Below are 9,070 nucleotides of genomic sequence, written 5' to 3'. Positions count from 1 at the left end.
TCTTTACTTTCTGCCATAAGGGTGGTGTCATCTGCATATCTGAGGTTATTGATATTTCTCCTGGCAATCTTGATTCCAGCTTGTGCTTCTTCCATCCCAGCATTTCTCATTATGTACATCTCTTTATCACCATGTAAAATTTGGGAAAGTTCTAGTCTAATGTAATTATATATTTTTGTAAAATATGTAAAATTAAAGTTTTAATTACTAAGACCAAATAAAAATTCATATATCAAGGACTCTTTTTTTAAAAATGCTAAAAGTAAAGTCTATAATACTGTATCATTATATGTAAAATATTGCATCTGATCTCCCCTTGGAAAGCTAATTTTTTAAGAAAAATAGAAGCTTATAAATATGAAATTTATGTCATAACAATGTAACTCCATAAACATGTTCATTGAAAAATTAGGTATCTTTAAAAAGCCCAGCAGAATGAAACAGGAAATATTACAAGATAAATGAATACCAAAAGAGAACTCAACCTAGCATATTTGTTTTAAATATTCACTTTTAAGTAATAGAAATTTTTAAACAACCTCAAAGGGTGAGAAATTTTATATTGTACCTTGAGCCAATATCTAGAACAATAATCAGGGACCCACTAAGTTATAGTTGTCATCATCATTTCCAGTAGTAACAAGTGTACTTTTCTGTGTCAACTTAACCGGGCCTCTCAGTATCCAGATGCTTGATGCAAACATTATTCTGGCTGTGTCTGTGAGGCATTTCAGATGAGCTTAACATTTGAATTGGAGGACTGAGTAAAGTAGATGACCCTCCGTAATGTTGGTGGCCCTTGTGAAAAGCCTGAACAGAAAAAGAAAGACTGATCCTCCCTCAAATCAGAGGGAATTTTCTCCTGTCTGCCAGATGTTTCAGACATTGGTCTTCTCTTTCCTTTGGTCTCAGACTAAAACATCAGTTTTTCTTGAGTTTCAAGTATGCTGGCTTCTAGACTGGCTTCTAGACTTATACACATTGGCCTTCCTGGGTCTCTAGCCTGCTGATCACAGATTTGGGGACTTCTCAGCCTCCATAATCACCTGAGCCACTTCCTTACTATATATTTTATAGGATATAGGTACAGATATGGAGACGGCAATGGCAGCCCAGTCCAGTACTCTTGTCTGGAAAATCTCATGGACAGAGGAGCCTGGTGGGCTGTAGTCCATGGGGTCGCTAGGAGTTGGACACAACTGAGCAACTTCACTTTCAATTTTCACTTTCATGCATTGGAAAAGGAAATGGCAACCCACTCCAGTGTTCTTGCCTGGAGAATCCCAGGGACAGGGGAACCTGGTAGGCTGCCATCTATAGGGTCGCACAGAGTCGGACATGACTGAAGCGACTTAGCAGCAGGTATAGATATAGATATATCCTATTGGTTCTGTTTCTCCAGAGAATCTTGACTAATACACTAAGTGTAGCAAACAATGTTGTAATAAAAGAAACTCACTAAACCTCTACATGACCCAAACTTCCTTTTTCTGAATAACTTCAAGGAAGTTAATATTTCTTAGAAACAGAATGGACTCCAATTCCTAATAACCAAATGAAACTATTTTTTTAAATACTGAAAACAAAATTTGTGTCCAAGACCAAAAAAAAAAAAGTCAGAATTTTTTATTGGTCAATAGAGTCAAAATAAACATGAGAAATGTATAAATGAGTTAACAAGATCTCAAATTCAGTCAATGATGTCTTATATTTAAAGAAAAAAAGCTTCTTAGGTATTTTATCAAAGAATACAGTATTATACTGTTAATTTAAAAAAAAAGAAAAGAAAAGTGGACTAAAAAGAAGACCAAAAAGAAACAGAAATTTGTCAAAAGAAAAAAAAAAAATCTAAAAAGAAAGACAAAAATTCCCATTTGTCTATTTACCATGATCTACAAAAAAACTGAAAGGGGAGCAAAGTTTAACCAAAAGCAACTCAATGCCTTCTTGATATTCTTTCAATATTTGAGGTGTTTATAGAAAACTGGAGCATTTTCTTCTCATTAAATTCATATTCATATCTCAACATCTCTTAAATCACCACCTATTCCAAATTTCCAACAGATTTTTTTCAATTCAAAACATTATAGAAAGTATAGTCACTCAGCATCTGTTAATAGAATTTGTTATAGGCCATTTTATCAAATATTTGTGCATGTGTGCTAAATTGCTACAGTCGTGTCCAACTCTCTGCAACCTTATGGACCATAGCCCACCAGCCTCCTCTGTTCACGGGATTCTCCAGGGAAGAATACTGGAGTGGGTTGTCATTTCCTCTTCCAGGGGATCTTCCTGACCCAGGGATCAAACCCATGTGTCTTACATCTTCTGCAGTGGCAGACAGGTTCTTTACCACTAGCGCCACCTGGGAAGCCATTTGAAGGTTCCTCACTATTGGGAAAAAGACAAGCCATTCAACAGAGTCCTGCCGTATTTGAGGGGAAACAAATTCTGTTAACAAATCTTCAGTTGACTATACTTTGTGGAATATTTTTAATCTAACCCCTATATCTCACACGAAATACAAAATAAATTCCTGATAAACTAAAGAGCAAAATATAGGGGTAGAAAATACAGAAAATTTTTTATAGTCTTCTGATGGACTAGTCAAAACCCCAAGCTAATAAGTCATAAAGAGAAAAACTACTAGGTTAGATTATATAAAATGCCAAATATCTGTGAGGCAAAAACATTTATCTACTATAATAATAAGCTGTAGTCTACAGTCCACATTCCCAACCCAGTTAATTAACATTGACCCTTTGTAGGAGATGTTATCGTTGGAAACATTCTAGAAAATGTCTCAGTACAAGTACAAGATTCAAGCAGTAACATCAATCCTCACCCCATATTCTCAGGCAGTCACTTCTTGCCTTGCTACTTGTTACTGCAGGGGCAGATTCAGGTCTGTGGGCCTCACTGGACATATATATTTATTTATAAATTTATATATAAAATTTCATGAAAAGTAACATCATATTAAAGATATAAAATTAGATACACAAGTTAATCTTTATTGAAAATGAGAAATCACAACTTCAAAATTTTAAAAATTTATATACAATATAAAAATTAATGAAAAAAGAAAAATAATAGTATTTAATTAACTAACTATACAATACTATGGGCTTCCCAGGTGCACTAGAGGTAAACAATCCATCTGCCAATGCAAGAAATATAAGAGAAGTGGGTTTGATCCCTGGGTGGGGAAGATTCCCTGGAGGAGGCCATGGCAACCCACTCTAGTATTCTTGCCTGGAGAATCCCATGGGCAGAGGAACCTGGTGGGCTACAGTCCATGGGGTCACAAAGAGTCAGAAATGACTGAAGCAACTTAGCACACATATCTATACAATACTACATGTTTTCTACATTTTTGCTTCCTAATCTTTGATCATTTTTTAATGATAATTGTGTATTTAATGATAATTGTTGTTCAGTCGCTAAGTTGTGTCTGACTCTTTGTGACCCCATGGACTACAGCAGGCTAGGTCTTCCCTTTTCTCCACTATCTCCCAGAGTTTGCTCAAACTCATTTCCATTGAGTCAATGTTGCCATTCAACCATTTCATCCTCTGTCAACCTCCCTCCTCTTCTCTCCTCTGTCTTTCACAGCATCAGGGTATTTTCCAATGAATCAGTTCTTCACATCAGGTGGCCAAAGTATTAGAGCTTCAGCTTCAGCATCAGTCCTTCCAATGAGTGTACAAGACTGATCTCCTTTAGGGTTGACTGGTTTGATCTCCTTGCAGTTCAAGGGACTCTCAAGAATCTTCTCCAACACCACAGTTCGAAAGCATCAGTTCTTTGGCACTCAGCCTTCTTTATGGTCCAACTGTCACATCCATACAAGACTAATGGAAAAACCATAGCTTTGAATATATGAACCTTTGTCAGCAAAGTGATGTCTCTGCTTTTTTATATACTGTCTAGGTTTTTCACAGCTTTTCTTCCAAGGAGCACGTGTCTTTTAATTTCATGGCTGCAGTCATCATCTTCAGTGATTTTGGAGCCCAAGAAAATAAAATCTGTCACTGTTTCCACTTTTTCCCCATCTGTTTGCTGTGAAGTGATGGGACTGGATGCCATGATCTTAGCTTTTTTAATGTTAAGTCAGATTCTTAACTCTCTTCTTTCACCCTCACCAAGAGGCTCTTTAGTTCCTCTTCACTTTCTGCCATTAGAGTGGTATCATCTGCCTATCTGTGGTTGTTGATATTTCTCCCAGCAGCCTTGATTCCAGCTTGGGATTCTAATTGTGTACTACTATTTTCTAGAAAGGATAAAATGATAGTTCATTCTTAATCTTACAAAAGTTACTGGAAATGTATTTTGTTAGTAGATTTACAAATTTTTTTCTAGCTTCACAACAATAAGCACCATAGAACACATTCACATCCACTTTGGTCATGAATCTGGATGAAGTAGGACTTTCCCTGGAAACCATTCCTATACCAGATGGCCTAACAGTAGCTTAACTATGTATGGAAGTAACTGAGAATCGTCTGCTGCTGCTGCTGCTGCTGCTGCTGCTGCTAAGTCGCTTCAGTTGTGTCCAACTCTGTGCGACCCCATAGATGGCAGCCCACCAGGCTCCTCCGTCCCTGGGATTCTCCAGGCAAGAATACTGGAGTGGGTCCCAGGCTAAATGATGACCCATCTCAATTTCCCCTTAGCCAGATCCAAAAATATCCACAGTAATCCCAAATCCACCTGACACGAGAAGAAATGGGATGGAGGGTAAATTGTGATGGAAAAAAGAGAACAGTTTAAATGATTGTAATTAAAGTATCTTACATTGCAAATTTTGTAAAAATATATAGCCATATAAATTATATAAAAATATATAGCCATATAAATTATATAAAAATATATAGCCATATTAATTATATAAAAATATATAGCCATATATAGCCACTAGATTCCCTCCCAGAGCCTTCAGAGGTAGCCTTGCCAGGGAGGGCTTGTGAAACTAAGGCTGTATTAGATTAACAGTAAATCCATCTCTAGTTTCTTCCCGTGACAGGCAAGTGAACATGGAGTTGGAAGGATGAGAGGCAAATGAATTGTGGAAGCAGTGAGTTTAAGAAATTCACAAATCAGCATACATCCTGGTCAGTTCTAGGTGGGTGGTAAGTGGAGAGAGGGGTGGTTGTTGGTGTGAAGTACAGAAGGGAATACAAGCAAAGTGAAACACATTAGAAGATATCACTCAGTCAGAGTAGGAGCCGTGTGAGCACTGAATGGATTGTATCATGCTGCAGATTCACATGTACAGAATATGTACAAAGAAGAAGTCTACTGAGAGGGAGAAAAGAGAGAGGAGGAGCTTGGCACTGATTAAATACAGACGTGATATCATTTAACTCTAACAACAATTCTGGAGAGTGGGTATTATTATGCCCATATTCTGAAATAAACATCAGAATTTATCATAATAAAATTACATACCCTTCTCAAGGTCACAAACTAATAATTACTAACCACTGATCCCTCACTATCTCTGTGCCCCACTGCCCACCCTCACTAGTAGTAAAGTATCTTTCATGCACCTCAGAAAATAAATGCCAGAACATAGGGACTTTTCAGTACAAAGTCACAGCCATTCAAATGGGCCTATGAAACTGACTAAATTAGCAGTTGGAGAAAATAAATTGAGTGATTTAGTCTATGATCAATCTTGTGTAAAGTCATTGAGGACAAATGAGAGAGGATGTTCCAGAAAATTTGGCAGTTCGATAACAAGGCTGTTCTGCAGCTTTCCATCAAACTTTCTTATTAATAAATGCTATTGAAGTAATTATCTGTGCTAGATTACTGGAGACTGTGAGCCTGAAGTAAGAAGGCATTGAGTAAGAAGTGTCCATGTGCCTAACTGGGGGTTTGTCAGCAATTTCTCATAAAGTTCAGGTTCCAAGCTAGAAAAATCCGAAGTGTAATTGGCAGGTGAAAATTAAGTCAATGTAAATAAGAAATGGGCTACATAAGTGAAAATTGGACAAAGTAAACATATAAATGTCATATAGATTAAAATAAATAAATGAGAGATCTGTGAGGTGAGGTTGAGGGGTTAAAATGTCAGCATTTAGAAATCACAAAATTATTATATCATTCCTAATTAGAAAAGAGAGACAGGAATCAATAATGATTCATTTATATCTTAGATAACTTTTGCCTATTTTCTACTTTTTGAAGTAATACTTTCAGTGATATAATTTCTAGAAGTGAGATATACACGTGTATATATATTAATATCTTTCCAGAGCTTTCTCTTTTGTACATTACCAATACATGGTGATGTTGTAAAAGAGCTAAAAGCCAATATTTTAAAGGCAAATGATGAAGGGGAGAAATTAATGTTAAAATAGAATCCTCAAAAATCAGATACAGAGGTAAATGGTAAATGAAATTATATATTTCACTAATATAGGCATATAAAAGGGGATAGGTTTTGAAAGATTGAATTTCTTCATTCTGGAGAGAAAAAAAATGAAGGTTTTATTATACTTAGATGCTATGAGTGGAGCTAAGTTTAGGAGAACAAAGAACTACCTTTTGACTTTGAGAAGGTCATGTATACACTGCTATATTTAAAATGTATAATCAACAAAAACCTATTGTATAGCACATGGAACTCTGCTCAATGTTATGTGCCAGCCTGGACGAGAGGGGAGTTTAGGGGGGAGAATAGATACATATATGTGTATGGCTGAGTCCCTTCACTGTGCACCTGAAACTATCTCAACATTGTTAATCGGCTATAAAGGGAAAGTTTTAGTCGTTCAGTCATGTCTGACTCTTTGCAACCCCACGGACTGTAGGCCACAAGGCTCCTCTGTCCATGGAATTCTCCAGGCAAGAATACCGGAGTGGGCTGCCATTCCTCCTCCAGGGGATCTCACCCCAGTACAAAATATTCTTATACTATTAAAAAATAATAATAATAAAAATAAAATTTAAAAAACCTACTATTCATTTGCTGTCTCAAGTACTGGACGTGTAACAGATCTCAAGACTGGGCTGCTGAACCTCCTGTAAAGAATATCATATGTTTGGAGGAGGCGGTCCTAAGATGGCAGAGGAATAGGACAGGGAGACCACTTTCTCCCCCACAAATTCATCAAAAGAACATTTGAATGCTGAGTGAATTCCACAGAACAACTTCTGAATGCCTGCAGAGGACATCAGGAACCCAGAAAAACAGCCCATTGTCTTCGAAAGGAGGTAGGGAAAAATATAAAAGATAAAAAGAGAGACAAAAGAGGTATGGACGGAGATCAGTCCAGGGAAGGGAGTCAGTCTTAAAAAAGAAAGAAGTTTCCAAACACCAGGAAACACTCTCACTGCTGAGTCTGTGGTGAGCCTTGGAACCACAGAGGGCAACATAACCAGGAGGAAAAATTAATAAATAATTAAAACCCACAGAGTACATGCCCAACAGTAACTCATCAGCGGAGAAGCAGTGCAGACACCTGCATCCGCCACTAGCAAGCCGGGGCTGGGCAGGAAGGTGCGGGCTGCATTCCTTAGAGTAAGGAACGGGCCTGAATGCCCCGAGGGCAATCTGAGGGAACTAACTTGGGCTAGCAAACCAGACTGTGGGATAGCTACCAGGTGAAAAGCCCTAACCTAAGACACTGCCAGGCCCGCTCAAAGAAAAAAGGACTGACTAGAGCTAGCTGGCTGCGGACGGGCCCATCCCCAGCCGGAGACAGGCAGGCGAGGGCAGCCAGAGCCGAAGGGGCCAATAGTGGCCCCAGAGAGGCATCATCTACCAAACAGCAAGCAGGCCTCGTTGCTAACCAAGACTTCTTGGGATTCTGGACGGTCAACATCTGCCTGAGAAGGTGTGCCGGTTGTACACCCAGAAAACTGAGCAGCAGGGACAAGGGAGGCAATAAGCCACAGAGACCACGCTCGCCAAACACCTGGTCACCTGAGCTGCTCGGACCTGGGAAGGGCACAAAATGCAGGCCCAACTGAGTCTGCGCCTCTGAGGACTACCCAAGTGCCTGAACCTGAGCGGCTTAGACCTGGGAAGTGCATACGACCCAGGGCTGGCCTCAGACAGTTCCCAGCACAGCAACCTAGAGCCTAAGCAGTGTAGACAGGGAAAGTACACACACCGTGAGCGGGGGCAAACCTGGTGTGGCCAAGACACTGCGAGCACATGCCAGTGTTATTTGTTTGCAGCATCCCTCCCTCCCACAGCATGACTGAACTGCTGCTGCTGCTGCTAAGTCGCTTCAGTCACGTCCGACTCTGTGCGACCCCAAGACAGCAGCCCACCAGGCTTCCCATCCCTGGGATTCTCCAGGCAAGAACACTGGAGTGGGTTGCCATTTCCTTCTCCAATGCATGAAAGTGAAAAGTGAAAGGGAAGTCGCTCAGTCATGTCTGACTCTAGCGACCCCATGGACTGCAGCCCACCAGGCTCCTCCGTCCATGGGATTTTCTAGGCTAAAGTACTGCAGTGGGGTGACTGAACAAGTGAGCCTAAAAAAGTGTCCACCACCGCCCCCTTGTGTCAGGGCGGAAATTAGACATTGAAGAGACCAGCAAACAGAAGCTAAAACAGAGGGAACCTCCTTGGAAGTGACAGGTGCAATAGATTAAAACCCTATAGTTAGTACCGACTACATAGGAAGGGGCATATAGATTTTCAGAAATATAAGCCAGACCAAGGAACTATCCAAAAATGAACTGACCCCACACTGCCCACAACAACACCAGAGAAAGTCCTAGATATATTTTTACTATTTTCACTATCATTCTTTATTTTTTTTTAATTTTTTAAAAAATTTAAGTCCTCTGCTACTGCTAAGTCACTTCAGTCGTGTCCAACTGTGTGTGACCCCATATTCGGCAGCCCACCAGGCTCCCCTGTCCCTGGGATTCTCCAGGCAAGAACACTGGAGTGGGTTGCCATTTCCTTCTCCAATGCATGAAAGTGAAAACTGAAAGTGAAGTCACTCAGTCATGTCCGACCCTCAGTGACCCCATGGGCTGCAGCCTTCAAGGCTCCTCTGTCCATGTGATTTTCCAGGCAGGAGTACTGGAGTGGGTTGCC

This window comes from Bison bison, unplaced genomic scaffold (assembly GCF_000754665.1).
Source record: "Bison bison bison isolate TAMUID 2011002044 unplaced genomic scaffold, Bison_UMD1.0 scf7180017864362, whole genome shotgun sequence".
NCBI lineage: Eukaryota > Metazoa > Chordata > Mammalia > Artiodactyla > Bovidae > Bison > Bison bison.
This window is presented reverse-complemented; position numbering follows the sequence as displayed.